Genomic DNA, 26,589 nt, shown 5'->3' with positions numbered 1-26,589 from the left:
GTGTCATAGATCCACTGCTCCAGTCCACTCCCCTGGGACACTCACAAGGTCACAGTGTCATAGATCCACTGCTCCAGTCCACTCCCCCTGGGACACTCACAAGGTCACAGTGTCATAGATCCACTGCTCCAGTCCACCCCCGCTGGGACACTCACAAGGTCACAGTGTCATAGATCCACTGCTCCAGTCCACCCTCCCCTGGGACACTCACAAGGTCACAGTGTCATAGATCCACTGCTCCAGTCCACTCCCCCTGGGACCTCTGGGACACTCACAAGGTCACAGTGTCACAAGGTCCACTCCCCTCTGGGACACTCACAAGTGTCATAAATCCACTGCTCCAGTCCACCCCCTGGGACACTCACAAGGTCACAGTGTCATAGATCCACTGCTCCAGTCCACTCCCTCTGGGACACTCACAAGGTCACAGTGTCACAGTCCACTCCCCTGGGACACTCAGACAGTGTCATAGATCCACTGCTCCAGTCCACTCCCCTCTGGGACACTCACAAGGTCACAGTGTCATAGATCCACTGGCATAGCACACACACACAATATATATATATTTTTTCAAATCTTCTAATTACTTTCAATATTATTAATTTCCATGTCGGCTCTATGCCTGGAAATGCCCTGTCCTGAGGATCCCAATTTCAAACTCCCAAAAATTATATAAAAAATGGTAATAATGGATATTAACTGAAACACGATCTTGTGTAGTTTTATGCAAGAGCCCTCTGTGATTTAAATTTAACATATTTTAACCAAAATTCATATTCTACCGTAATCTAACGACAAGGGGTCCTTATGGCATAGCTGCCCCTACTCAATCCTGATTCTTTTGATATTTTAGACTAATCTGACGGAGTTCACCAAATCTCAGTTTCGAGTGAAAAATATTTTTTAAATTAGGTTTTAGAGTCATAAAGCAACTGAGTAAAACATAATTGCTACTGTGTATACCACTTGAATTAAGCATCCATTTTTGTCCACTCTGTTAGGCATCCATTTTTTTTTGTCCTCTCTGTTAGGCATCCATTTTTGTCCTCTCTGTTAGGCATCCATTTTTGTCCTCTCTGTTAGGCATCCATTTTTGTCCTCTCTGTTAGGCATCCATTTTTGTCCTCTCTGTTAGGCATCCATTTTTGTCCTCTCTGTTAGGCATCCATTTTTGTCCTCTCTGTTAGGCATCCATTTTTGTCCTCTCTGTTAGGCATCCATTTTTGTCCTCTCTGTTAGGCATCCATTTTTGTCCTCTCTGTTAGGCATCCATTTTTGTTCTGTTAGGCATCCATTTTTGTCCTCTCTGTTAGGCATCCATTTTTGTCCTCTCTGTTAGGCATCCATTTTTGTCCACTCTGTTAGGCATCCATTTTTGTCCTCTCTGTTAGGCATCCATTTTTGTCCACTCTGTTAGGCATCCATTTTTGTCCACTCTGTTAGGCATCCATTTTTGTCCTCTCTGTTAGGCATCCATTTTTGTCCTCTCTGTTAGGCATCCATTTTTGTCCTCTCTGTTAGGCATCCATTTTTGTCCTCTCTGTTAGGCATCCATTTTTGTCCACTGTTAGGCATCCATTTTTGTCCACTGTTAGGCATCCATTTTTGTCCTCTCTGTTAGGCATCCATTTTTGTCCTCTCTGTTAGGCATCCATTGTTGTCCTCTCTGTTAGGCATCCATTTTTGTCCACTCTGTTAGGCATCCATTTTTGTCCTCTCTGTTAGGCATCCATTTTTGTCCACTGTTAGGCATCCATTTTTGTCCACTCTGTTAGGCATCCATTTTTGTCCTCTCTGTTAGGCATCCATTTTTGTCCACTGTGTTAAGCATCAACTCTGTCAGAGTGCTGAAATGAATAATTTTCCATATTTGACAAATGTTTTGTATTGAACTTGTATTTTTAGAGGCAGTATCAGTATGTGTTGCCAACTACATCCGTGGCTTGTCAACTCCGTCACTGAGGACTGACCCCCTTAAGATACTGTTGTTGTCAATATTCAGACAAAATGTTTGAATGGTTCTGCAACAGATGGTCAAACAGTTGTAATATTTGCTATGTTAGACCTGGGGGCGATGTTAGTTTTATAAATGTTGTTTTAGGTCTTAAATCCAGAAAACTAAACAAAAAGAAGTTTGGAGATTTGTATTACATATTTGAATAATCTAATGTTAGAGTGAAACAATCCAAGGCTGTTTTAAACACTTAATAATTGTAAATTAAAATGCTTTTTTATGGTGTCTGACGGAGTAGACAGAAATCCAGTTAGTTGCATTTGATGATTTATTAAAAATGTCATTAGGAAGTTATTCATTTACATGGTGTGATAGCTGATACTTTGGTCGATCAAAATATATATTTCACATTTTGTTAATATTAAGACCAACATTCGTGGGAAAAAGTTGAGATTGTCCCTGAGAACTAAAACAGCTACATGTTCTCTCAGCAGAATATGGAAAAGAGCCAGAGATCAGCTATAAAATGCTACTTAGCATTTTTTAAATTAAATTGCACGTACCTTGTGGGGGGGGGGTCAGGGGGTTGAGAAACTGCGCTAAACCACATAGGTCATAGGTCAATAGTACCTAAAGTCACACACACAAAAGGAGTGTGTGTTCTGCCTGTAACGGTCTCAGCTTCCCCTATTCCAGGGTTCCCCAGGTGGCGGCCCGCGGGTGGGTTTGATTTATATTTATATTTATTTGTGGAATTTTTTATTGTTGAACATTAAAGATTGTTGAAACACCAGGAAATCAGCTCCAAGTGATTTTAATGGAAGAAATCTGTTCCCATGTATTCCCAGGCATAATGGAGAGACACGTGAACAAATGTGAACAAGGTTTGAAATGATTATGTTTCGTCAAACTATTGCTATCTGTTTGGGCTTCTTGCGGTCAATTTGTGGTTTACAAATGAATTGTAATTGTGTCCCCCCCTCGAACATCCGTTCCAGAAATGTTTTTCCGCGGCTGAATCTAGTTGATGATCCCTGCCTTATTCTGTCCTCTTCCAGGTAACACAGTGGCACACGCAGGTATCCATTCTTACACTCCCTCTGTTGTCCTTCCTCCTCTCTATGTCAGCAACACGTCTTCCTGTCTGTGATCACCGCTGGCCCGTTGATTGGTCGTGAGTTGGCTCGGAGCAGGACGCGGGGCGAGTCATTGTTGCTAGGGGCCTGTTGCCGGACGGCAGTGCCGTTGCGTGCCAGCAGCTCGCGGGCCATCATCATGAAGGCATCGTCCACATTCTGGGCCTCCTTAGCTGAGGTCTCTAACGCTGCCAGGATGCCTCTCTCCTCAGCCATACAGCATGCCTCCTGGAACAACACCTGACGCTCAGACTCCAGGTCAGACTTGTTACCTGGCAAGGAGAGAAATAGGTGTTTCAAGTTTTGTTTTTAGAACTGATTTGTCAAAAACACATTGATTTGAGGGGTCAGGGTTAAAGAATTTTAAAGGTTTGAACCTCTTTTCTGAGAGAGGCCCAGATTTTTTTGTTTCAAATCTTTACATCTCAATTATAGAAATACAAAGGATAGAAGAAACATTTAAATTCAAAACAATGGCCCATGCCACATCGCGTCAGCAAATATTTTTGCTCCCACTCACCAATGAGACAGAGCACTACATTGGCCGCGCCGTACAGCTCCACCTCCTGATCCAGTTGGACACAGAGTCAAAGGTTCCGTGGCGTGTGATGTCATAGGCGATCATAGCGCCGTGGGGTGATGGTCCGAAACGCCTGTCCAGCCGTGTCCCATACCTGCATCTGTTTTACACAGACACACGGAACTCTGGGTGATCTCACAGGTCCGATCCCACAGAAACGGAGGGAACTACAAACACAATGATCTCCAGCCGTGTGATCCCACAGTCTAATATACTGCTGGGGAACAATGATCTTTAATATACTCCTGGAGGGAACAATACAAACACAATGATCTCACAGTCTAATATACTGCTGGAATTAGATAATATACTGCTGGAGGGAACAACACAAACACAATGATCTCACAGTCTAATATACTGCTGGAGGGACCAATACAAACACTAATGATCTCACAGTCTAATATACTGCTGGAGGGAACAATACAAACACACAGTCTAATATACTGCTGGAGGGAACAATACAAACACAATGATCACAGTCTAATATACTGCTGGAGGGAACAATACAAACACAATGATCTGTCTAATATACTGAGGGAACAATACAAACACAATGATCTCACAGTCTAATATACTGCTGGAGGGACTACAAACACAATGATCTCACAGTCTAATATACTGCTGGAGGGACAATACAAACACAATGATCTCACAGTCTAATATACTGCTGGAGGGAACAATACAAACACAATGATCTCACAGTCTAATATACTGCTGGAGGGAACAATACAAACACAATGATCTCACAGTCTAATATACTGCTGGAGGGAACAATACAAACACAATGATCTCACAGTCTAATATACTGCTGGAGGGAACCAATACAAACACAATGATCTCACAGTCTAATATACTGCTGGAGGGACCAATACAAACACAATGATCTCACAGTCTAATATACTGCTGGAGGGAACAATACAAATGATCAAGTGATCAAACACAATGATCTCAGTCTAATATACTGCTGGAGGGAACAATACAAACACAATGATCTCACAGTCTAATATACTGCTGGAGGGAACAATACAAACACAATGATCTCACAGTCTAATATACTCCTGGAGGGAACAATACAAACACAATGATCTCACAGTCTAATATACTGCTGGAGGGACCAATACAAACACAATGATCCCACAGTCTAATATACTGCTGGAGGGAACAATACAAACACAATGATCTCACAGTCTAATATACTGCTGGAGGGAACAATACAAACACAATGATCTCACAGTCTAATATACTGCTGGAGGGAACAATACAAACACAATGATCTCTAATATACTGCTGGAGGGAACAATACAAACACAATGATCTCACATAATATACTGCTGGAGGGAACAATACAAACACAATGATCTCACAGTCTAATATACTGCTGGAGGGACCAATACAAACACAATGATCCCACAGTCTAATATACTGCTGGAGGGAACAATACAAACACAATGATCTCACAGTCTAATATACTCCTGGAGGGACAATACAAACACAATGATCTCACAGTCTAATATACTGCTGGAGGGAACAATACAAACACAATGATCTCACAGTCTAATATACTGGAGGGACCAATGATCTCACAGTCTAATATACTGGGGGAACAATACAAACACAATGATCCCAATATACTGCTGGAGGGACCAATACAAAACAATGAATATACTCCTGGAGGGAACAATACAAACAATGATCCCACAGTCTAATATACTGCTGAGGGAACAATACAAACACAATGATCCACAGTCTAATATACTGCTGGAGGGAACAATACAAACACAATGATCTCACAGTCTAATATACTCCTGGAGGGAACAATACAAACACAATGATCCCACAGTCTAATATACTGCTGGAGGGATCCACAGTCTAATATACAAACAAACACATGATCTCACAGTCTAATATACTGCTGGAGGGAACAATACAAACACAATGATCTCACAGTCTAATATACTGCTGGAGGGAACAATACAAACACAATGATCTCACAGTCTAGGGAACAATACAAACACAATGATCCCACAGTCTAATATACTCCTGGAGGGAACAATACAAACACAATGATCTCACAGTCTAATATACTCCTGGAGGGAACCAATACAAACACAATGATCTCACAGTCTAATATACTGCTGGAGGGACCAATACAAAACTCTGTGTGAAGGCAGCACTACTGAAATGACACCTTAACAAAATTATGATGTACTGTAAATGTTTAAAAAAGGCTGCAATATGCCACTGTGTGTCTCAGGTATCTCCTTCAGCCTCCGCCTGATCTGCAATATGCCACTGTGTGTCTCAGGTATCTCCTTCAGCCTCTGCCTGATCTGCAATATGTCACTGTGTGTCTCAGGTATCTCCTTCAGCCTCCGCCTGATCTGCAATATGCCACTGAGGTATCTCCTTCAGCCTCCGCCTGATCTGCAATATGCCACTGTGTGTCTCAGGTATCTCCTTCAGCCTCCGCCTGATCTGCAATATGCCACTGTGTGTCTCAGGTATCTCCTTCAGCCTCCGCCTGATCTGCAATATGCCACTGTGTGTCTCAGGTATCTCCTTCAGCCTCCGCCTGATCTGCAATATGCCACTGTGTGTCTCAGGTATCTCCTTCAGCCTCCGCCTGATCTGCAATATGCCACTGTGTGTCTCAGGTAGCCTCCGCATCTGCCTCTCAGCCTCCGCCTGATCTGCAATATGCCACTGTGTGTCTCAGGTATCTCCTTCCGCCTGATCTGCAATATGCCACTGTGTGTCCAGGTATCTCCTTCAGCCTCCGCCTGATCTGCTCCTCTCTTCATGTTAGCATAGCAACAACTGCCATAGCAACCTGACACACCTGGCACCAGAGTTCCTAAACTCCCATGCTCACCTGGTCTTACCCTGCATTTGGTTTCTTTATCACTCTCCTCACAGACTTTATCTTTGTCTTCCTCTAAAACCCCCGTTAAATCCTTTCATCTCCTAATCATCCACACAACATGTACACAAGCACAGGAGAACATGTTGTTTTTTATATGCTTCCCAAAGCTACTGTAGGGATGATCTGTTTTGATTCATATGTGCTGTAGTTCTAATGCAGTAAACATGTCTCTGCCACTGGCTTTGGGAGGGAGAGCTTATATACAGTATGTGTGCGAAAGCACTGCTTGGAGCAAGAGCACTGCCTGGAGCAAGAGCACTGCCTGGAGCAAGAGCACTGCCTGGAGCAAGAACACTGCCTGGAGCAAGAGCACTGCTTGGAGCGAAAGCACTGCTTTGAGCAAGAGCACTGCCTGGAGCAAGAGCACTGCTTGGAGCAAGAGCACTGCCTGGAGCAAGACCACTGCCTGGAGCAAGACCACTGCCTGGAGCAAAGCACTGCCTGGAGCAAGAGCCCTGCTTGGAGCAAGAGCACTGCCTGGAGCAAGAGCACACTGCCTGGCGCAAGAGCACTGCCTGGAGCAAGAGCACTGCCTGGAGCAAAAGCACTGCCTGGAGCAAAACCACTGCCTGGAGCAAGAGCCCTGTCTGGAGCAAGAGCCCTGCTTGGAGCAAGAGCACTGCCTGGAGCAAGAGCACTGCCTGGAGCAAGAGCACTGCCTGGAGCAAGAGAACTGCCTGGAGCAAGAGCCCTGCCTGGAGCAAGAGCACTGCCTGGAGCAAGAGCACTGCCTGGAGCAAGAGCACTGCCTGGAGCAAGAGCCCTGCCTGGAGCAAGAGCCCTGCCTGGAGCAAGAGGACTGCCTGGAGCAAGAGCACTGACTGGAGCAAGAGCACTGACTGGAGCAAGAGCACTGACTGGAGCAAGAGCACTGCCTGGAGCAAGAGCACTGCCTGGCGTAAGAGCACTGCCTGGAGTAAGAGCACTGCCTGGAGCAAGAGCACTGCCTGGAGCAAGAGCACTGCCTGGAGCAAGAGCACTGCCTGGAGCAAAAGCACTGCCTGGAGCAAAAGCACTGCCTGGAGCAAAAGCACTGCCTGGAGCAAGAGCACTGCCTGGAGCAAGAGCACTGCTTGGAGCAAGACCACTGCCTTGAGCAAGAGCACTGCCTGGAGCAAGAGCACTGCCTGGAGCAAGAGCACTGCCGTTGTCATGCAAAGTGACTAAAGAAACTAAATTGAACTCTTTACAGCAGAATAATATCCATGTTCCTGTCAGTAAATACAACTCTTACAGTTAAATAATATCCATTTCCTGTCAGTAAATACAACTCTTTACAGTTAAATAATATCCATTTCCTGTCAGTAAATACAACTCTTACAGTTAAATAATATCCATGTTCCTGTCAGTAAATACAACTCTTTACAGTTAAATAATATCAATTTCCTGTCAGTAAATAGAACTCTTAACAGCAGAATAATATCCATGTTCCTGTCAGTAAATAGTACAAGCAGACTCAAATGCTGTTTGCATTGATCTCTGTCTCTTTGTGTGGTTGCAGTTGTCACGGAGTTATGTGTGTGGTACAGGGATAGCAACAATGGTCTAGTGTTGTCATCATGCATGATTTGCATACGTTCTGATGTGCGGTCAGTTGAGGCAACAAGGCCCTATTCACACAGAGTGGCTATAAACCAAATGGCACCCTATTCCCTATATAGTGCACTACTTTCAACCAGAGACATGGGCCCTGGTCAAAAGTAGTGCACTAGATAAGGAATAGGGTGCGCTCTGGGACAGAGCCCCAGACTAAGATACATTCTGAAGCCATCCACTTGCCTGCTCTTCCTTCCTTCCTGTGTCAAAGGTCAGTTGGTTGAGGATACGGTCAGTAACACAGAATGAAATAGAACCCATTCTAGAATGAAGGAGGTATATGACACACAGTAGGCCCCTCTAGTAATAATGTTACTATACCTCTTAAACAAAAAGGTGCTATCTACAACCGAAAATGGTTATATGGCTGTCCCCATAGAACCCTATATGGTTCTTTCCACAGAGGGTTCTACATGGAACCAAAAAGGGTTCTCCTACGGGGACAGTAGAAGAATACTTTTGTGACCCTTTTTTCTAAGAGTGGTTGGTTAGAGGAAGAGGCCGCACCATAAATACCTTCCTATCGCCTCTCTTGTCTGGCAGGTTTGGGGAACAATACAGTTAGCAGGTGTAGGTAGAGGAGGGAGGGAGGGGCCCTCCAGCTACAAAATCATTTCAACCTAAAGTAGCTCTAAAGTATTTAAACCTACACTCTTAGAAAAAATGGTACCAAAAGAGTTCTTCAGCTGACCCATAGGAGAACCCTTTTTGATTCCAGTTAGAACCGTTTGTAGAAAGGGTTCTACATGGAACACAAAAAAGCATTCTACCTGCAACCAAAAAGCCTTTAAGGTTCTAGATAGCAAACAAAATGATAAGAGTGTAACCAGCCCTCATAGAGGTTTCCTATTCAAGCATACAGTAGTTTGACCTCAATAGGTACTTAAGGCTTACTCTCACTTTTCTCATTGAAGTTTAAAAACAAATACTGATGTTTTTGGTCAGGGAAGAGAAAGAGGAATGACTGATGTGTTGTAGGAGAACCAGAAAGGCGAGTCCCTCATGACATGCCGGTCCAACTTGTATTAAGTGTCAACCTAATTAAGGCCTGCAAAGCCTTCTTGACAGTATCACAAGACAACAGCTGTGTTTTACACCAACCACCCCAATGGCCTCCAAACTGAAGTATTCAGACAGAAACTAATCTGATCAGCAGGCAACACTTTGACATTTCAGTTATACGTTATGTGTATAGTCAACAACAGAAGATGTGTTGTACATGTTCAAACTATCAACAAACTACCAACTGCAGCTCTGTTGCTATGCAACAGCTTGCTGGAGTGACAGTGACTGTAGGGTTAGGTTTAGGCTGACTTTCACTGAACCATTTTAGTTCTATAAAGCACCATTTCTCCTAAAGGTTTGAGGCTGACTTCCTTACCTTAATTTTCTTGCCCTCGATGTCCACTGTCCGCACGGTGAAGTCCACTCCTATGGTGTTCTGTTGCCTCTCTGAGAACTGTCCTGACTTGAAGCTCTGGACCACGCAGGTCTTGCCCACGTTAGAATCTCCAATCAGGATGATCTTAAACAGGAAATCAAAGGATTCGTCCTGCTGCTCCACTCCTCCAGTTGGCTGTTGCATCATAAAGAGGAGTGGGCTGTCTGGGCCTGGGAGCCACACAAGACACTGACTTAGTGTCACGTCACAATACTATGACTATGTTATAACTGTGTTATAAGCAAGTGAGTGATGTCTGCTTTACAATGCTATCCCCTGATGGTTGTTGCTAGGTTATAATCCCAGATGACCTAGGTCTCTTGTTGACTTGTACCTGTCGCTCGTGACTTCTAAATCCTCCCTGGCCAGAGAAGGTTCTTCTATATACAGTAGCTTCAGTACTGTAGTAGGTCACAGCACAAGTGTGGAAAATAGCATTCTTTAGTTGATCAGGTTTGATACAGGATTTCCTTCTGGCCATATAACCACCTCAGAGCTGAGAACGAAGCACAGGTCTTTCAGTCAGGCCCAGAATGTTCCCTCCAATCAGGCCTCTCTCCCCCGTACATCCATCAGGTGAGGATAACAGCGGCTCAATTCTCCAGAGAGAAAGCATTCCCTTTCTGCTCCCGACCAGCCTCCTCTCAGGTGTTGCCCCAGTTAATTTCCAACGGCAACAGAGTGCACTGAACAGCCAGTAGTAAACACTTCTTTCCACACAGAATAAGAAACAGATTGAGTCACCTTTACACTGTCAAAAGAGCTGCCTTCTTTCTCCTCCAGATTGTCTTTGTTAGTGTATGTTACTTTCTCTTCCTCCATCCACCTGTTGCCTTCCCCGCCCTCATTAGGTTTTTCCGTCTCTTTCTACCAATGTAATCCCGCCCTAACTGCTAATCGTCACGTGAGCTCCACCTGTGGTATTGTGGGAAATGTAGTGTTTCAGTTCTAATTGACATTGCTCTCAAAACCTGGATACAATCTGTTAAAAATATTTTGTTTAAACACTTTCCAAATTAAATAGATACCAAAATAGATACTAAAACAGAAATACCGTTTTGATTTATTATAATTATATATCCTGTTATTATTATTGTCTTTAACTGTGAGAAAAACAACTTTCAGTATTTATGGAAACTCTGCCTCACATTCTATTCAATGTTGGAACTCAGAACTGTAAAGCAGTTGTTTTGAATGAAACATTCTATTCAAATGACTAGCATCTTCCAGACCACTTCAATCAAAACATTCTCCACCACAACATAACTCCGGCTTGTGGATTGGTGGAGCAATGGCTTGGCTACCATTGAAGAGTCTTGGGGACAGTGACAGAGAGTACGAGATGACGAGTGTTGATCTCCAGGGGGAGAAAAGGAAAGAGATTCGGGAAAAAGAAAACATCAAAATAAAATGAAAGAAAACTTAAAAGTAGAAGAAAATGACTTTCAGAAGAAGAGGGAACAGATGGATGAAGAGGAGGATAAACATGGGGAACTGGATGAGAAAGAAAGGCTGGAGCTTGCAGTAGACCAGGCAAGACAAGCAGCGAGGAATTGTGATCCAATCAGATCTGTGATACAGAAAGAGACTGAGAGAATCAGGAAGAGAAAAGGAAGAATGGAGTGCAGAGATAAGGCAGTCTGAGAGACAGAGAGACAGAGAGAAGAAGGTACATTTGAAGCAAGATGGGGAGTTGGAATGGCATCTAATTAAGATGGAGAGAGAGGTTGTTAGAGGCAGAGTTGAGGAGGACAAGAGAAGAGAAGGAGGAGGTAGAGCTTGAGAGAAAAGAGAGAAAAGGTGCATGTGGAGATGGAGAGAGCAGAAGGGAAGGAAGAGAGAGAGAAACAGTGCATGTGGAGATGGAGAGAGCTGAAGGGAAGGAAGAGAGAGAGAAACAGTGCATGTGGAGATGGAGAGAGCAGAAGGGAAGGAAGAGAGAGAGAAAAGGGAAGGAAGAGAGAGAAACAGTGCATGTGGAGATGGAGAGAGCAGAAGGGAAGGAAGAGAGAGAGAAACAGTGCATGTGGAGAGAGCAGAAGGGAAGGAAGAGAGAGAGAAACAGTGCAGATGGGAGAGCAGAAGGGAAGGAAGAGAGAGAAACAGTGCATGTGGAGATGGAGAGAGCAGAAGGGAAGGAAGAGAGAGAAACAGTGCATGTGGAGATGGAGAGAGCAGAAGGGAAGGAGGAGAGAGAGAAACAGTGCATGTGGAGATGGAGAGAGCAGAAGGGAAGGAAGAGAGAGAGAAACAGTGCATGTGGAGATGGAGAGAGCAGAAGGGAAGGAAGAGAGAGAGAAACAGTGCATGTGGAGATGGAGAGAGCAGAAGGGAAGGAAGAGAGACAGTGCATGGAGATGGAGAGAGCAGAAGGAAGGAAGAGAGAAAGAAACATGCACAGATTTAGATGGATAGAGGAGAGTTAACCAGAAGAAGAAACTTTGGTTAGAGAGGAACAGCTAAAGAGAGAGATACAGTGCATGGAGTACCAGCTATAGCTGGAGGACCATCAGGAAATATCAGGGGAAGGGAAGAGCCTGGGAAACAGTCTGTTTGTGCCATCATGCCTCTGCTTGTCATGCCAAACACATGATAACACAAACAGATCTGGGAACAGGCTAGGCCCTCCTGTAGGATGTGTGCATCTAACTAACTTGATGAGTTAATATCTACTGCCCTGTGGAGATTTCACAGTGCAAAGCAGGTCATTTGGGGAGCCATGACCATGGAACCACATCAGGGAAGGAAGAGAAGGAAACTTGCTGCCACACAGGCAAATAGAACAAAGTAGTTTATGTGAATGAACGTGAAAGATGAGGATTAGAGCTGAGTATGTACTGCACAGAGAGATAACCAGGAGGAAAAGCCAGTCTGTTTAGAGTGAAACATTCCAGAATAAAGCTTGTACTCCGTGTCACATGCCAAAGAGAGAGATATGACAAGGAGTACCAGGAGCTGGAATGATAGCTAAACAGACTGGTACCCGGGCTACAACCACTGGTTTAATATCATACCGTTTAGAGTCCTTCATTACACAAACATTGTTTTAATCAACTTTTCCCCTGTGTCAGACTGTATTCAGTTGGAAGAAACAGAAAGACAAGTTGAAGAAACAAGAGAAGGAGGGAGAAAGGAAGAGAATTAGAAGCAGAGAAAGACAGAAGGCAGAACAGAAGAGGAGAGAGAAAGAGATGAAGGAGTATGAAAGACAGGAGGAGGAGAGGATGAGAGGAGAGAACAGGAGGATGAGAGGAGAGAACAGGAGAAAAAGAGGAAGAGGGGAGGATGAGACTGGTTTAGAGAACAGGAGGATGAGAGGAGAGAATCAGTGTCAGAAAAAGAGGAAGAGGGGGAGGAAGACAAGTTGAGAGAACAGGAGGATGAGAGGAGAGAACAGGAGGATGAGAGGAGAGAACAGGAGGAAAAGAAGAGGAGAGGAGGATGAGAGGAGAGAACAGGAGGAAAAGAGGAAGAGAGAGGAGGATGAGAGGAGAGAACAGGAGGAAAAGAGGAAGAGAGATGAGGATGAGAGGAGAGAACAGGAGGAAGAGGAAGAGAGAGGAGGATGAGAGGAGAGAGGGGAGGAAGAGGAAGAGAACAGGAGGATGAGAGGAGAGAACAGGAGGATGAGAGGAGAGAACAGGAGGAAAAGAGGAAGAGGGGAGGATGAGAGGAGAGAGAAACAGGAGGAAGAGGAAGAGAGAGGAGGATGAGAGGAGAGAACAGGAGGAAAAGAGGAAGAGAGAGGAGGATGAGAGGAGAGAACAGGAGGAAAAGAGGAAGAGAGAGGAGGATGAGAGGAGAGAACAGGAGGAAGAGGAAGAGAGGAGAGGAGGATGAGAGGAGAGAACAGGAGGAAGAGGAAGAGAGAGGAGGATGAGAGGAGAGAACAGGAGGATGAGAGGAGAGAACAGGAGGATGAGAGGAGAGAACAGGAGGAAAAGAGGAAGAGAGAGGAGGATGAGAGGAGAGAACAGGAGGGAAAGAGGAAGAGGGGAGGATGAGAGGAGAGAACAGGAGGAAAAGAGGAAGAGAGAGGAGGATGAGAGGAGAGAACAGGAGGAAAAGAGGAAGAGAGAGGAGGATGAGAGGAGAGAACAGGAGGAAGAGGAAGAAAGAGGAGGATGAGAGGAGAGAACAGGAGGAAGAGGAAGAGAGAGGAGGATGAGAGGAGAGAACAGGAAGAAAAGAGGAAGAGAGAAGGATGAGAGGAGAGAACAGGAGGAAGAGGAAGAGAGAGGAGGATGAGAGGAGAGAACAGGAGGAAAAGAGAAAGAGAGGAGGATGAGAGGAGAGAACACGAGGAAAATAGGAAGAGAAAGGAGGATGAGAGGAGAGAACAGGAGGAAGAGGAAGAGAGAGGAGGATGAGAGGAGAGAACAGGAGGAAAAGAGGAAGAGAGGAGGATGAGAGGAGAGAACAGGATGAAAAGAGGAAGAGAGAAGGATGAGAGGAGAGAACAGGAGGAAGAGGAAGAGAGAGGAGGATGAGAGGAGAGAACAGGAGGAAGAGGAAGAGAGAGGTTGAGAGGAGAGAACAGGATGAAAAGAGGAAGAGAGGAGGATGAGAGGAGAGAACAGGAGGAAAAGAGGAAGAGAGAGGAGGATGAGAGGAGAGAATAGGAGGAAGAGGAAGATGAGAGGAGAGAACAGGAGGAAGAGGAAGAGAGAGGTTGAGAGGAGAGAACAGGAGGAAGAGGAAGAGAGGAGGATGAGAGGAGAGAACAGGATGAAAAGAGGAATATTTTTAAGAGATGTTGGTTGTCGAATAAAAGGAACATAATGTTAAAAGATGCTTGTCCCTTTATTCAAGACACTGTAACCAACACTGAGGCACTTCAATGGTTAAATGGTTACCAATTATTTACAACAGAAAAACAAACCACAGGTTTTACAGAACCTTTGACAGCCAATAAGAAGACTCTTGCTGGCAGTCAGATGGATAATCAGTTGAACAGTAATACTTTGGACAACACAGTAGAGATGTCTAATGTCTAATAATGTCCTGAGTTGTCCTTTCATGTGTGTTATGAGTATGTACATAATATGGATGCATTGCTAACCTGATCCCAGATCTGTTTGTGGTCTGGCCAATGACAACTCCATTGCTGTCATTGCCAAGCCAACTCTTTGTCACCCATTGTCATGTTTGGCTTGACACAAATGAGTGACAGGAGTTGTCATGATGGCACAAACAGACTGGCACTCAGACTAGTGCATTGAGTCTCCTTCATAAGAGGACCATTTCATTTCAGACACTCTCTGCTGTGTCACACAGCTCCCTGTATTGAGGTGGTTGAGAGGTGAAGATCACAGGTGGCACATCAACCTTTCTTCTCATCTGGCAGAGTATTGTGATGGCCAGGACAACTCCAACATCCTGAGGACCAGACACACAGTAACGGTTCAGTCAGGATTGACGGAGCAGGTGACCAGATGCTGAGTGTGATAGATGATGGTTCAATCTAATAGGCCTACACTCAAAACCTATGGTAAAAATCACTATGCAGCGTTGGGGTGTGATAGATAATGGATCTAATAGACCTACACTCAACACCTATGGTAAAAAAAGAGTATGGAACAGCATTTGGTTCAATTAAGTTTTAAATTCAGGTCGAGTCAATTGAAATTCACTTCCTGAATTGAAAAATCCACATAAAAACTATGGACAATTTTCAATTTGTGCATTGAATTTCAATTGACTGAATTGAAAAAATGTAATTGACTGCAACCCTGGAAAGGTTAAATACACGGCCGGCCCACTGATTGACGAGGGCAGCATTTTCTGAGCTAAACTGCTAAGACCCACCAACAACAACACATAGAACCTCACATAATTCTGCCCCAAAACAATCTCTCAACCAGTGGCATATGGGCTTTTATGTGAGCGCTGATGCCACCCTTTGATAAGCAGGCCCCACATTGTCAAAGGTGCTAAATGATTTGCTTGTCCTTCCCCAGGGTGCAGTTGGAGAGACGCATCTCTGATCACTCAACCAACATACCGGGAAAAAATGATCTAACATAAATAATGTAGTAGATTTAGGATATGTAAGAAAGAGTATGTGACCTTCTCTGTAGCCTACAGGCTGGAGATAAAATGTAATGAGACACACTTTTTTACATCATGCAGCTTTCTCCAATCAAATAGCCTGACCTAAACGGAGGTCAATCAAATAGCCTGACCTAAACGGAGGTCAATCAAATAGCCTGACCTAAACGGAGGTCAATCAAATAGCCTGACCTAAACGGAGGTCAATCAAATAGCCTGACCTAAACGGAGGTCAATCAAATAGCCTGACCTAAACGGAGGTCAATCAAATAGCCTGACCTAAACGGAGGTCAATCAAATAGCCTGACCTAAACGGAGGTCAATCAAATAGCCTGACCTAAACGGAGGTCAATCAAATAGCCTGACCTAAACGGAGGTCAATCAAATAGCCTGACCTAAACGGAGGTCAATCAAATAGCCTGACCTAAACGGAGGTCAATCAAATAGCCTGACCTAAACGGAGGTCAATCAAATAGCCTGACCTAAACGGAGGTCAATCAAATAGCCTGACCTAAACGGAGGTCAATCAAATAGCCTGACCTAAACGGAGATCAATCAAATAGCCTGACCTAAACGGCGGTCAATCAAATAGAACATTTGCTGTCATTATAACAAACAAACATGTCCTAAAAACAGGACAGTTCAAAGTGAAATGAATAATCACAGCTGTTGTCCAGGAGTTTCATCCCGTTGTCATGATCAGTGGTTTCAAGTTGGTATCTGTCCAGTTTTGACAAGCTGATCACAATGAAAAATAAAACATTTACAATGTAAAAACATTGCAAATAGGCTCCTGAGAACTCCTGATAAAGTTGGGTAGCTGATATTCAGGGCTTAAATTGCCAAATTGATTAGTCACAGGAATCAGGACTAATAAAGCCAATGTAACGGCCTGTTTTCCAAAGATGGGCCTACCACATGGATGGGCCTACCACATGGATGGGCCTACCACATGGATGGGCATTCATTCATACAATTCCATTGCGGGCAACATGGTAAGCTACACCCCACACCCCAGTAAGCCCGAGACGACATATTTTAGATGTCTTTTTTGGTCCTGTTCGGATGTCGTTTTATGCGTTTTACAAAACGGTAGGCTTACCACATACGATGCATTCAGAGAGTATTCAGACCCTTTGACTTTTTCAAAATGTTATGTTACAGCCTTATTCAAAAATGTATTAAATTGTTTTTTTTTCCCTCATCAATCTACACACAATATCCCATAAAAACAAGGCATCATTTTTTGGGAAAATGTTCTGAATTTAAAAAAATACAAACTGAATGAACACATTTCCATAGGTATCCAGACCCTTTACTCAGTACTTTGTTGAAGCACCTTTGGCAGTAATTACAGTCTCAAGTCTTCTTGGATATAACACTACAATATTTGTGGAGTTTCTCCCATTCTTCAGGTCTCCCATTCTTCTCTGCAGATCCTCTCCAGCTCTGTCAGGTCAGGTGGATGGGGAGTTTCTCCCATTCTTCTCTGCAGATCCTCTCCAGGTCTCTGCAGATCCTCTCCAGCTCTGTCAGGTGGATGGGGAGTTTCTCCCATTCTTCTCTGCAGATCCTCTCCAGCTCTGTCAGGTTGGATGGGGAGTTGGGGAGTTTCTCAGGATCCTCTCCAGCTCTGTCAGATTCTCCCATTCTTCTCTGCAGATCCCATTCTTCTCTGCAGATCCTCCAGCTCTGTCAGGTTGGATGGGGAGTTTCTCCCATTCTTCTCTGCAGATCCTCTCCAGCTCTGTCAGGCTGGATAGCGCTGCACAGCTATTTTCCGGCCTCTCCAGAGATGTTAGATCGGGTTCATGTCTGGGCTCTGGCTGGGCCACTCGAGGACATTCAGAGACTTGTCCCAAAGCCACTCCTGCGTTGTCTTGGCTGTGTGCTTAGGCTCGTTGTCCTGTTGGAAGCTGAACCTTGGCCCCAGTCTGAGATCCTGAGGGCTCTGGAGCAGATTTTCATCAAGGATTCCTCTGTACTTTGCTCCGTTCATCTTTGCCTCGATCCTGACTAGTCTCTCAGTCCCTGCAACTGAAAAACATCCCCACAGCATGATGCTGCCACTGCCATGCTTCACCGGTGGGATGATGCCAGGTTTCCTCCAGACGTGATGCTTGGCATTCAGGCCATAGAGTTCAATCTTGATTTCATCAGACCAGATAATCTTGTTTCTCATGGTAAGAGTCCTTTAGATGCCTTTTGGCAAACTCCAAATGGAAGTCTGGCCACTCTATCATAAAGGCCTGATTGGTGGAGTGCTGCAGATGGTTATCCTTCTGGAAGGTTTTCCCATTTCCACAGAGGGACTCTGTAGGTCTGTCAGAGTGACCATTGTGTTCTTGGTCACTTCCCTGACCTAAGCCCTTCTTCCCCAATTACTCAGTTTGGCCGGGCGGCTCTAGGAAGAGTCTTGGTGGTTCCACACTTCTTCCATTTAAGAATGATGGACGCCATTGTGTCCTTGGGGACCTTGAATGGACCAGATCTGTGCCTCGACATTATATAGACAGGTCTGTGCCTTTCTTAATCATGTCCAATCAATTGAATTTACCACAGATGGACTCCAATCAAGTTGTAGAAACATATCAAGGATGATCAATGGAAACAGCATGCACTTGAGCTCAATTTGGAGTCTTAAAGCAAGAGGTCTGAATAGTTATGTAAATAAGGTATTTCTGTTTTTTATTTTAATACATTTGCTAAAATAAAAAGAATATAAAAAAATCTGGGGTATTGTGTGTAGATTGATGAGGATTTCTTGTTTTATATAATCCATTTTAGAATAATGCTGTAACATAATTTTTGGGGGAAAAAGTTCTGGGGTCTGAATACTTTCTGAATGCACTGTAGATGGGCATTCATAACATTCCATTTCAGGCCAAACTGCAGGCTTCAGGTGACACCTTTTGGGCGACGTTTTTGCGGCAGTTCAGGACCGGCCTTGATTTCCAACAGACATTTGTTTTGGTCTGGACCAAATCTGAACCAATCATGTTTGTTTCAGATTTTGTCCGGTCTGGACCAGCCTTGATTTGGCCCAAACATAGATGTCTATAAATGACTTATTCTCAACTTTCATTCAGAACCAACAATGTGCATGATTTTAACATCTGTAAAATACACATTTTCAACATCTGTAAAATACACATTTTCAACATCTGTAAAATACACATTTTCAACATCTGTAAAATAAGTATCTTCAACATCTGTAAAATACACATTTTCAACATCTGTAAAATAAGTATCTTCAACATCTGTAAAATACACATTTTCAACATCTGTAAAATAAGTATCTTCAACATCTGTAAAATACATATTTTCAACTTTCATTCATCTGTCTTTTAGATGTCATTTTGCTTACGGGACTATTCTAGTTTTGCGGGGTTGGTATTTTTTGGTCTTGCCTATGGAGGCAGAATGGCAAGGCTCGGCCCTAGTTAAATAGTACAGAAATATATCAGAAATACATACCCATAATGCTGTCAGTGCTACTAATATTCCTATTCCCAGGCTGATTGCATTGCTCTCGACTGAGATCAGGATGGGAAGACATGGCTGAAAATGGACAATTAAGAGTTTGTCATTTTGTGTGAAAAACAAGAGTATACAGCTCTGTATTATATCAGAACTTAAACAAACATCAGTTTATTGTATCAATGAGTACTGTACAAGTCATCTCTATGGATCCAACTAGCATTATGACATTCTAGTGGATACACAGCTGCCAGCAAAACACTTTGAGAAAATTACGAGCAAAACAGTTTAGTTGCACCCTCTTGACAGCAGACACATTTAAAAAATGGTGTAATTCTACGCATTTTAACTTTGTAAAGAAAATGCCGTTTTAAAGCAAGTTCGCTGCAACTCTACACATTTTGCCATGGGGTGGTGAGAAATGTATGCCGTTTTTAATGACATCATAGTGAGACTGACGAACCACATCAATGAGGGCTCTATGGGTAGTAATTTGACCATGATAACACGTTTAGATAACTGTCTGCTAACCTAATTTAGCAATCTAAAAAATATTATCTGATATGGGCTAGTTGATTTGAGGACCTTCAAAATGGCCACCAGTTGCCCATCCCTGGTGTAGTGGAATGACTTGTTTTTACCTTTTCATATACCAGAATGTGTTCATCCATTAATCCCTTGTGGTCATCATCCTCAGATGAATTACTATTGGGATAGTGAATAACAAATCTTGTATTGTTACCAGGAGCAACCTGAAATAGAATGTGACAAGGTTTAAAACAGTGCTTTACTTTAGCTGCATGATTTATTACTAGGCTGCAGCATGGCATCCATTATGTGTCTGGTCCAAATGTGTTCTATGGTATTTGTTGGTCTTTTAGAGTATTGTCATGTACATCTTCCTCAGTTTATTCATGGTTGTCTTGTCACTGTCCTTATAGTCTCTTTTTTTATTTTGTTTTAAAAACACATTTGAAAGATAATAGAATAAAACATGTATTGCTCTTTACCAAAAGACATAACAGATTTATTTAACACAGACTGACACACTGAATCAGATCCTACTCAGCATACAAATAACAACAACAAGTTAACTTATTTAACACAGCAGACTCACACATTTAAAGTCTGTTGAGTCCTCATCAGAACAGAGACAGGAGATGGGGATGTCTGTGCCCCAGTCTTGGTAGCCTTGTACGAGCCCACAGCATTTGAACTGAAAGTGAAGGAAACAGAACAACAGGCATTTTAAAAACAATTAGGCAAACAATTACCAAATATAGTTAAGGCCTGGAGAAACCTCCCTGGAGAAACCTCCCTGGAGAAACCTCCCTGGAGAAACCTCCATGGAGAAACCTCCATGGAGAAACCTCCCTGGAGAAACCTCCCTGGAGAAACCTCCCTGGAGAAATCTCCCTGGAGAAACCTCCCTGGAGAAACCTCCCTGGAGAAACCTCCATGGAGAAACCTCCCTGGAGAAACCTCCCTGGAGAAACCTCCCTGGAGAAACCTCCCTGGAGAAACCTCCCTGGAGAAATCTCCCTGGAGAAACCTCCCTGGAGAAACCTCCATGGAGAAACCTCCCTGGAGAAACCTCCATGGAGAAATCTCCCTGGAGAAACCTCCCTGGAGAAACCTCCCCTGGAGAAAAAAAACCTCCCTGGAGAAACCTCCTCCATGGAGAAACCTCCCCTGGAGAAACCTCCCTGGAGAAACCTCCTGGAGAAACCTCCTGGAGAAACCTCCCTGGAGAAAACCTCCTGGAGAAACCTCCCCTGGAGAAATCTCCTGGAGAAACCTCCCTGGAGAAACCTCCTGGAGAAATCTCCCTGGAGAAACCTCCCCTGGAGAAACCTCCCTGGAGAAACCTCCTGGAGAAACCTCCATGGAGAAACCTCCCTGGAGAAACCTCCTGGAGAAACCTCCTGGAGAAACCTCCTGGAGAAACCTCCCTGGAGAAACCTCCCTGGAGAAACCTCCCTGGAGAAACCTCCCTGGAGAAACCTCCCTGGAGAAACCTCCATGGAGAAACCTCCTGGAGAAACCTCCCTGGAGAAACCTCCCCTGGAGAAACCTCCATGGAGAAACCTCCCTGGAGAAACCTCCATGGAGAAACCTCCCTGGAGAAACCTCCCTGGAGAAACTTCCATGGAGAAACCTCCTGGAGAAACCTCCCTGGAGAAACCTCCATGGAGAAACCTCCTGGAGAAACCTCTATGGAGAAACCTCCTGGAGAAACCTCCCTGGAGAAACCTCCATGGAGAAACCTCCAATGAAAGTGTTTTAGAAAACCTCCAGGCCTTGGTTTACATAATATGGAAAACCGTCCCTAAAGACACACATACATTGAATTGTCACTCTGGGAATTTGAATCGGCACATTGAATTGGCACATTGAATTGGCACATTGAATCGGCAGAAACCTTGAATCGGCACATTGAATTGGCACAAGCAGAGACAATAAGAAGCATTAAATGAAGGTGACTTACGTTAGTCTGTATGTTGTATATCGTTTCTATATCTTTTGTTTCGCTCCACCAGAGGCATCATAGCTAGATGTTCCTCTCTGGTTAACTCCTCCATCTTGAAATGAATCAAGTTAACATTCAGTGTTATAGTCACAGCTGAAACCTATAATCAGCTTGGAAATTTGAAATGGACAGATACTGACATTGAATTATCAAGAATCAGATGCATTGCACCATCATACAATAACTTCTCAAATATCTTTTCACCAGAACAGCAAACAAACATTGTCTCAAGGTTGAATTAGAAAATGAAGATATAAACAGGTAACTGCCAAAACGAATGGAAACCCTGAGTAAATGAGGGACACGGAGTATATTAAAAGCAGGTGCTTCCACACAGGTGTGGTTCCTGCATTAATTAAGCAATTCATATCCCATCATGCTTTGGGTCATGTACAGTATGAAAATGATTTTGGCTACCATGGCTACTTCCCCATGGCTCGGGCTCCCGAGTGGTGCAGCGGTCTAAGGGGGATCACTACAGACCCGGGTTCGATCCCAGGCTGTATCATAACCGGCCGTGATTATCGTCTCAGTCCCATTGGCCCAGCGTTGTCTGGGTTCAGGGGGCAACCAGCGGGGCTTTCACAGGGCCGTCATTGTAAATAAAATGTGTTCTTAACTGACTTGCCTAGTTAAATAAAAGTAAAAAGGTTCAATAAAGGTTAAAAATGGTTCAATAAAGGTTAAAAAAGGTTAAAAAAATATTAAATAAAGGTTAAAAAAGGTTAAATAAAGGTTAAAAATAATAAAAAAGGATCATATGCTGCCATCCAAAGGGTATGAGTGCTCACTGAATGGTTTGATGAGCATGAAAACGATCGATGTAAAACCATATGCCATTGCTGTCTCAGTCACCAGATCTCAACCCAATTGAAAACTTATGTGAGATTCAGAAGCAGCTCCTGAGACAGCGTTTTCCATCAACAAAACACCAAATGATGGAATTTATTGTGAAAGAATGGTCTCGCATCACTCCAATAGACTTCTAGACACTTGTAGAATCTATGACAAGGTGCATTAAAGCTGTTCTGGCTCGTGGTGCCCCAACACCCTATTAAACCACTTTATGTTGGTGTTTTCCATTATTTTGGCAGTTACCTGTGTGTATATATATATATATATATATATAGACTACTGTACCTCGTGTTTGGAATGATATGCTTTCACGCACTCCACAAACAGGTATAGGCTGGCCAGTGACATACCTACAGAAAACTACACACACATATTGGATGTTGTCAAGCAAAATCAATACTAAAGGTTCATTCAAACCTTATCCCGCTTTAAGGGAAACATGTCATGGGGAAAGTGTTGACTGGTTCCAGTTGAGTTGTATGGCATGCCATTACCTATCAGAAAGGAACAGTTTGCAGCAGTGAAGTCAAGTCGGTAGCCAGATCCCAGATCTGTTTGTGCTTTCTAACCAACTCCTATGATAATTATCCAAGACAAACCAACAGATCTGGGATCAGGCTAACACTTTGAGACAGGTCTCGGCAGGCTTACCAGAACCACAACCCATTTCTTCTCCTTCCGAGCGCCATAGACCCCAAATATTGACAGGACCAGGGTTGCTGCTTCTAGGACATACAGAACTACTATCCCAGGCAGAATCTCCTCTATCTGTGCATAGGAAGACAAGCCAGACTAATGATATGGCAACTGTGGGTTTATAATCATAATATTACAATGATACTGCTGGATTCTAGCCTGGTCTCAGATCTGTTTATGCTGTATAGCCAACTCCTATGGTTGTTGTCATGCTAAACACTGTAGGAGTTGGAAAGACAGCACAAACAGATCTGGGACCAGGCTAGATGGACACAGCATTATTATAATAATGAAAAAGGTCAATATGATATAATTAGTAAATGTAATAGGAGCTATAAAAAACAATGTACATATTATAGTTCTTCTGATTGGTGGAAGTACCCATGTCCAAATAAGGGTATTATACTGAGAATTCCTGATAATGCACAGTAAAGGTTGTAGTGATGGCCAGTAAAGGTTGATACAATCATTACAATGTACAGGGTATTATACTGAGAATTCTACTGATAATGCACAGTAAATTGATACAATCATTACAATGTACAGAGAATACTACTGATAATGCACAGTAAAGGTTGATACAATCATTACAATGTACAGGGTATTATACTGAGAATTCTACTGATAATGCACAGTAAAGGTTGATACAATCATTACAATGTACAGGGTATTATACTGAGAATTCTACTGATAATGCACAGTAAAGGTTGATACAATCATTACAATGTACAGGGTATTATACTGAGAATTCTACTGATAATGCACAGTAATGCACAGTAAAGGTTTGATACAATCATTACAATGTACAGGAGTATTATACTGAAAATTCTACTGATAATGCAAAAGGTTGATACAATCATTACAATGTACAGGGTATTATACTGAGAATTCTACTGCATAATGCACAGTAAAGGTTGATACAATCATTACAATGTACAGGGTATTATACTGAGAATTCTACTGATAATGCACAGTAAAGGTTGATACAATCATTACAATGTACAGGGTATTATACTGAGAATTCTACTGATAATGCACAGTAAAGGTTGATACAATCATTACAATGTACAGGGTATTATACTGAGAATTCTACTGATAATGCACAGTAAAATGGTTGATACAATCATTACAATGTATATTATACTGTTCTACTGATAATGCACAGTAAAGGTTGATACAGTCATTACAATGTACAGATTATACTGAGAATTCTACTGATAATGCACAGTAAGAGTTGATACAATAAAGGTTGATACTGATAATGCAATTGATACAGGTCATTACAATGTAATGATAATGCACAGTAAAGGTTGATACAATCATTACAATGTACAGGGTATTATACTGAGAATTCTACTGATAATGCACAGTAAAGGTTGATACAATCATTACAATGTACAGGGTTTATACTGAGAATTCTACTGATAATGCACAGTCATGATAATGCAGGGTAAAAGGTTGATACAATCATTACAATGTACAGATTATACTGAGAATTCTACTGATAATGCACAGTAAAGGTTGATACAATCATTACAATGTACAGGGTATTATACTGAGAATTCTACAGATAATGCACAGTAAAGGTTGATACAATCATTACAATGTACAGGGTATTATTCTGAGAATTCTACTGATAATGCACAGTAAAGGTTGATACAATCATTTGTTTCAGAGGAGTTGAGGGATCCATTTCTTCATAACTTCAATAAATGCATTTGACCAACGCCATCTACAAATGGTTTGTAAGCAGACAGTAAATTGTATTTACATATATTATACATCATTTATAAATAGACTAAGAAATTATACATGATTAAGAAATGAATAGCTGAAATATGTACTTAGACGGCTGGTTATAAAAATCGAATATCAGTTATTGACTATCCTAATATTCTGACAAATACGTGATAACTAAGGTCAGTAGGTCTATTTGAAGATGAGAATAAACATAACTAAAAAATGATATTTAGCAGATAATAAACAAATAGGGGCCAAATTAAAAGGCTGAAAAATAAATAAGTAAGCTGAACACACCCACAAACCAAAGCTAAAAACGTGTTCCAGTGAAAGATTAAAGCCCAGCAGCCCAACTGCAACATTAAATACAACATTTTTATTTAATTTTAGCGCTTGTCTTGATACTGCACTATAAAACAATCGGCGCATTATTGTTGATGAAAGCGTCCCGTGTAAACTGCAACTCTCACTGCGGTGAAGTTACAAAAATAACCAGCAATAATGTAAACAAATAATGTCGTATTAAAAAACGTGTATCGACAGCCATAATTGGCAACATGGTCCTATAAAAACGGGTTTATCTACTCGAATACGATCACTTACACAGATCAAGACACAGACGAAAATGAACGTCCGTTTTTACGCAGATAAGTATTCTTCCCATTTCTATATTTGGTTATAATAAAAACAACAGTTTGGATAAGCAGTTCACTTCAGAGTTGGTCTTGCTGAAGCCCAAGATCTTTAAGTCCAGAAAATAGATTGTCTGATTCCTTTAACGGTTTCTTCTTCTTCTCAACATGAGAGTGTGTTGACATGCTGCTGAATGGTGTTTTGTGTTATGGGAGGACTAGCCTGCATGAACTTAACGCCCCATGAACTTGACTTATCTTTTCTTTAAATGGGCTCATCCAGAAGTTAGAGAGAGATGTGCAACCACAGCAGTAAGATTTGTGGCCAGTTGCCCTGAGAAAACGGTAACAAGTGGAGTACAAACAACATTGTAAATATTGATCTGTTTATTGTCTGCCCTCCTATCGGTTGTCTTGGCAGAACAAAGCATCTCCTGTGTGAATCCAGAGGTCCAGTCCAGAGCAAGGAGGCCTGAGTGAACATGAAATCACATAATCAGCCATTTCTGGACAACTATGGAATCACCACTTGCGTCCAAAATGGCACCCTATTCCCTAGTGCTCTATAGGCCCTGGTCAAAAAGTAGTGCACTATATAGGGAATAGAGTGCTATTTGAGAAGCAACCCCATTGGGTCTCTAGGAATCCAGAGAAGGGCCAGGTGTTACGCAATGTCAATGTCAATGCAACCCCACAAAACATCTGGAGCACATTTTGTACAGAGGAAGATAGTAATGGAACAGACTCAAGCATATGATAGTAATGGAACAGACTCAAGCATATGATAGTAATGGAACAGACTCAAGCATATGATAGTAATGGAACAGACTCAAGCATATGATAGTAATGGAACAGACTCAAGCATATGATAGCAATGGAACAGACTCAAGCATATGATAGCAATGGAACAGACTCAAGCATATGATAGTAACAGAACAGACTCAAGCATATATATGACAGTAATGGAACAGACTC

At 42.7% G+C, this 26,589-nt stretch overlaps 1 long non-coding RNA gene and 2 pseudogenes across 2 annotated transcripts; 1 reads left to right on the top strand and 2 right to left on the bottom strand.

Annotated features, from left to right (window-relative positions):
* Positions 1-1,880: 1,880 nt before the first annotated feature.
* Positions 1,881-9,807, bottom strand: LOC127917102 (ras-related protein Rab-19-like; annotated as a pseudogene).
* Positions 5,856-6,510, top strand: LOC127917103 (uncharacterized). Its single transcript, XR_008096962.1, has 3 exons — positions 5,856-5,975; positions 6,070-6,324; positions 6,431-6,510. It is a non-coding gene; the product is annotated as an uncharacterized LOC127917103 (long non-coding RNA).
* Positions 9,808-14,414: 4,607 nt separating the features above from the next.
* On the bottom strand, positions 14,415-23,453 carry LOC127917094 (tetraspanin-8-like; annotated as a pseudogene). Its single transcript, XR_008096942.1, has 8 exons — positions 23,436-23,453; positions 23,198-23,338; positions 22,832-22,906; positions 21,650-21,743; positions 20,279-20,377; positions 19,803-19,913; positions 19,159-19,242; positions 14,415-15,009 (listed from the first exon to the last, which is right to left on the bottom strand). The product of XR_008096942.1 is annotated as a tetraspanin-8-like (transcript).
* Positions 23,454-26,589: the final 3,136 nt, after the last annotated feature.

This window comes from Oncorhynchus keta, unplaced genomic scaffold (assembly GCF_023373465.1).
Source record: "Oncorhynchus keta strain PuntledgeMale-10-30-2019 unplaced genomic scaffold, Oket_V2 Un_contig_10690_pilon_pilon, whole genome shotgun sequence".
Lineage (NCBI taxonomy): Eukaryota > Metazoa > Chordata > Actinopteri > Salmoniformes > Salmonidae > Oncorhynchus > Oncorhynchus keta.
The sequence above is the reverse complement of the archived record's forward strand: the minus strand, read 5'-3'. Positions and strand labels throughout refer to the sequence as shown.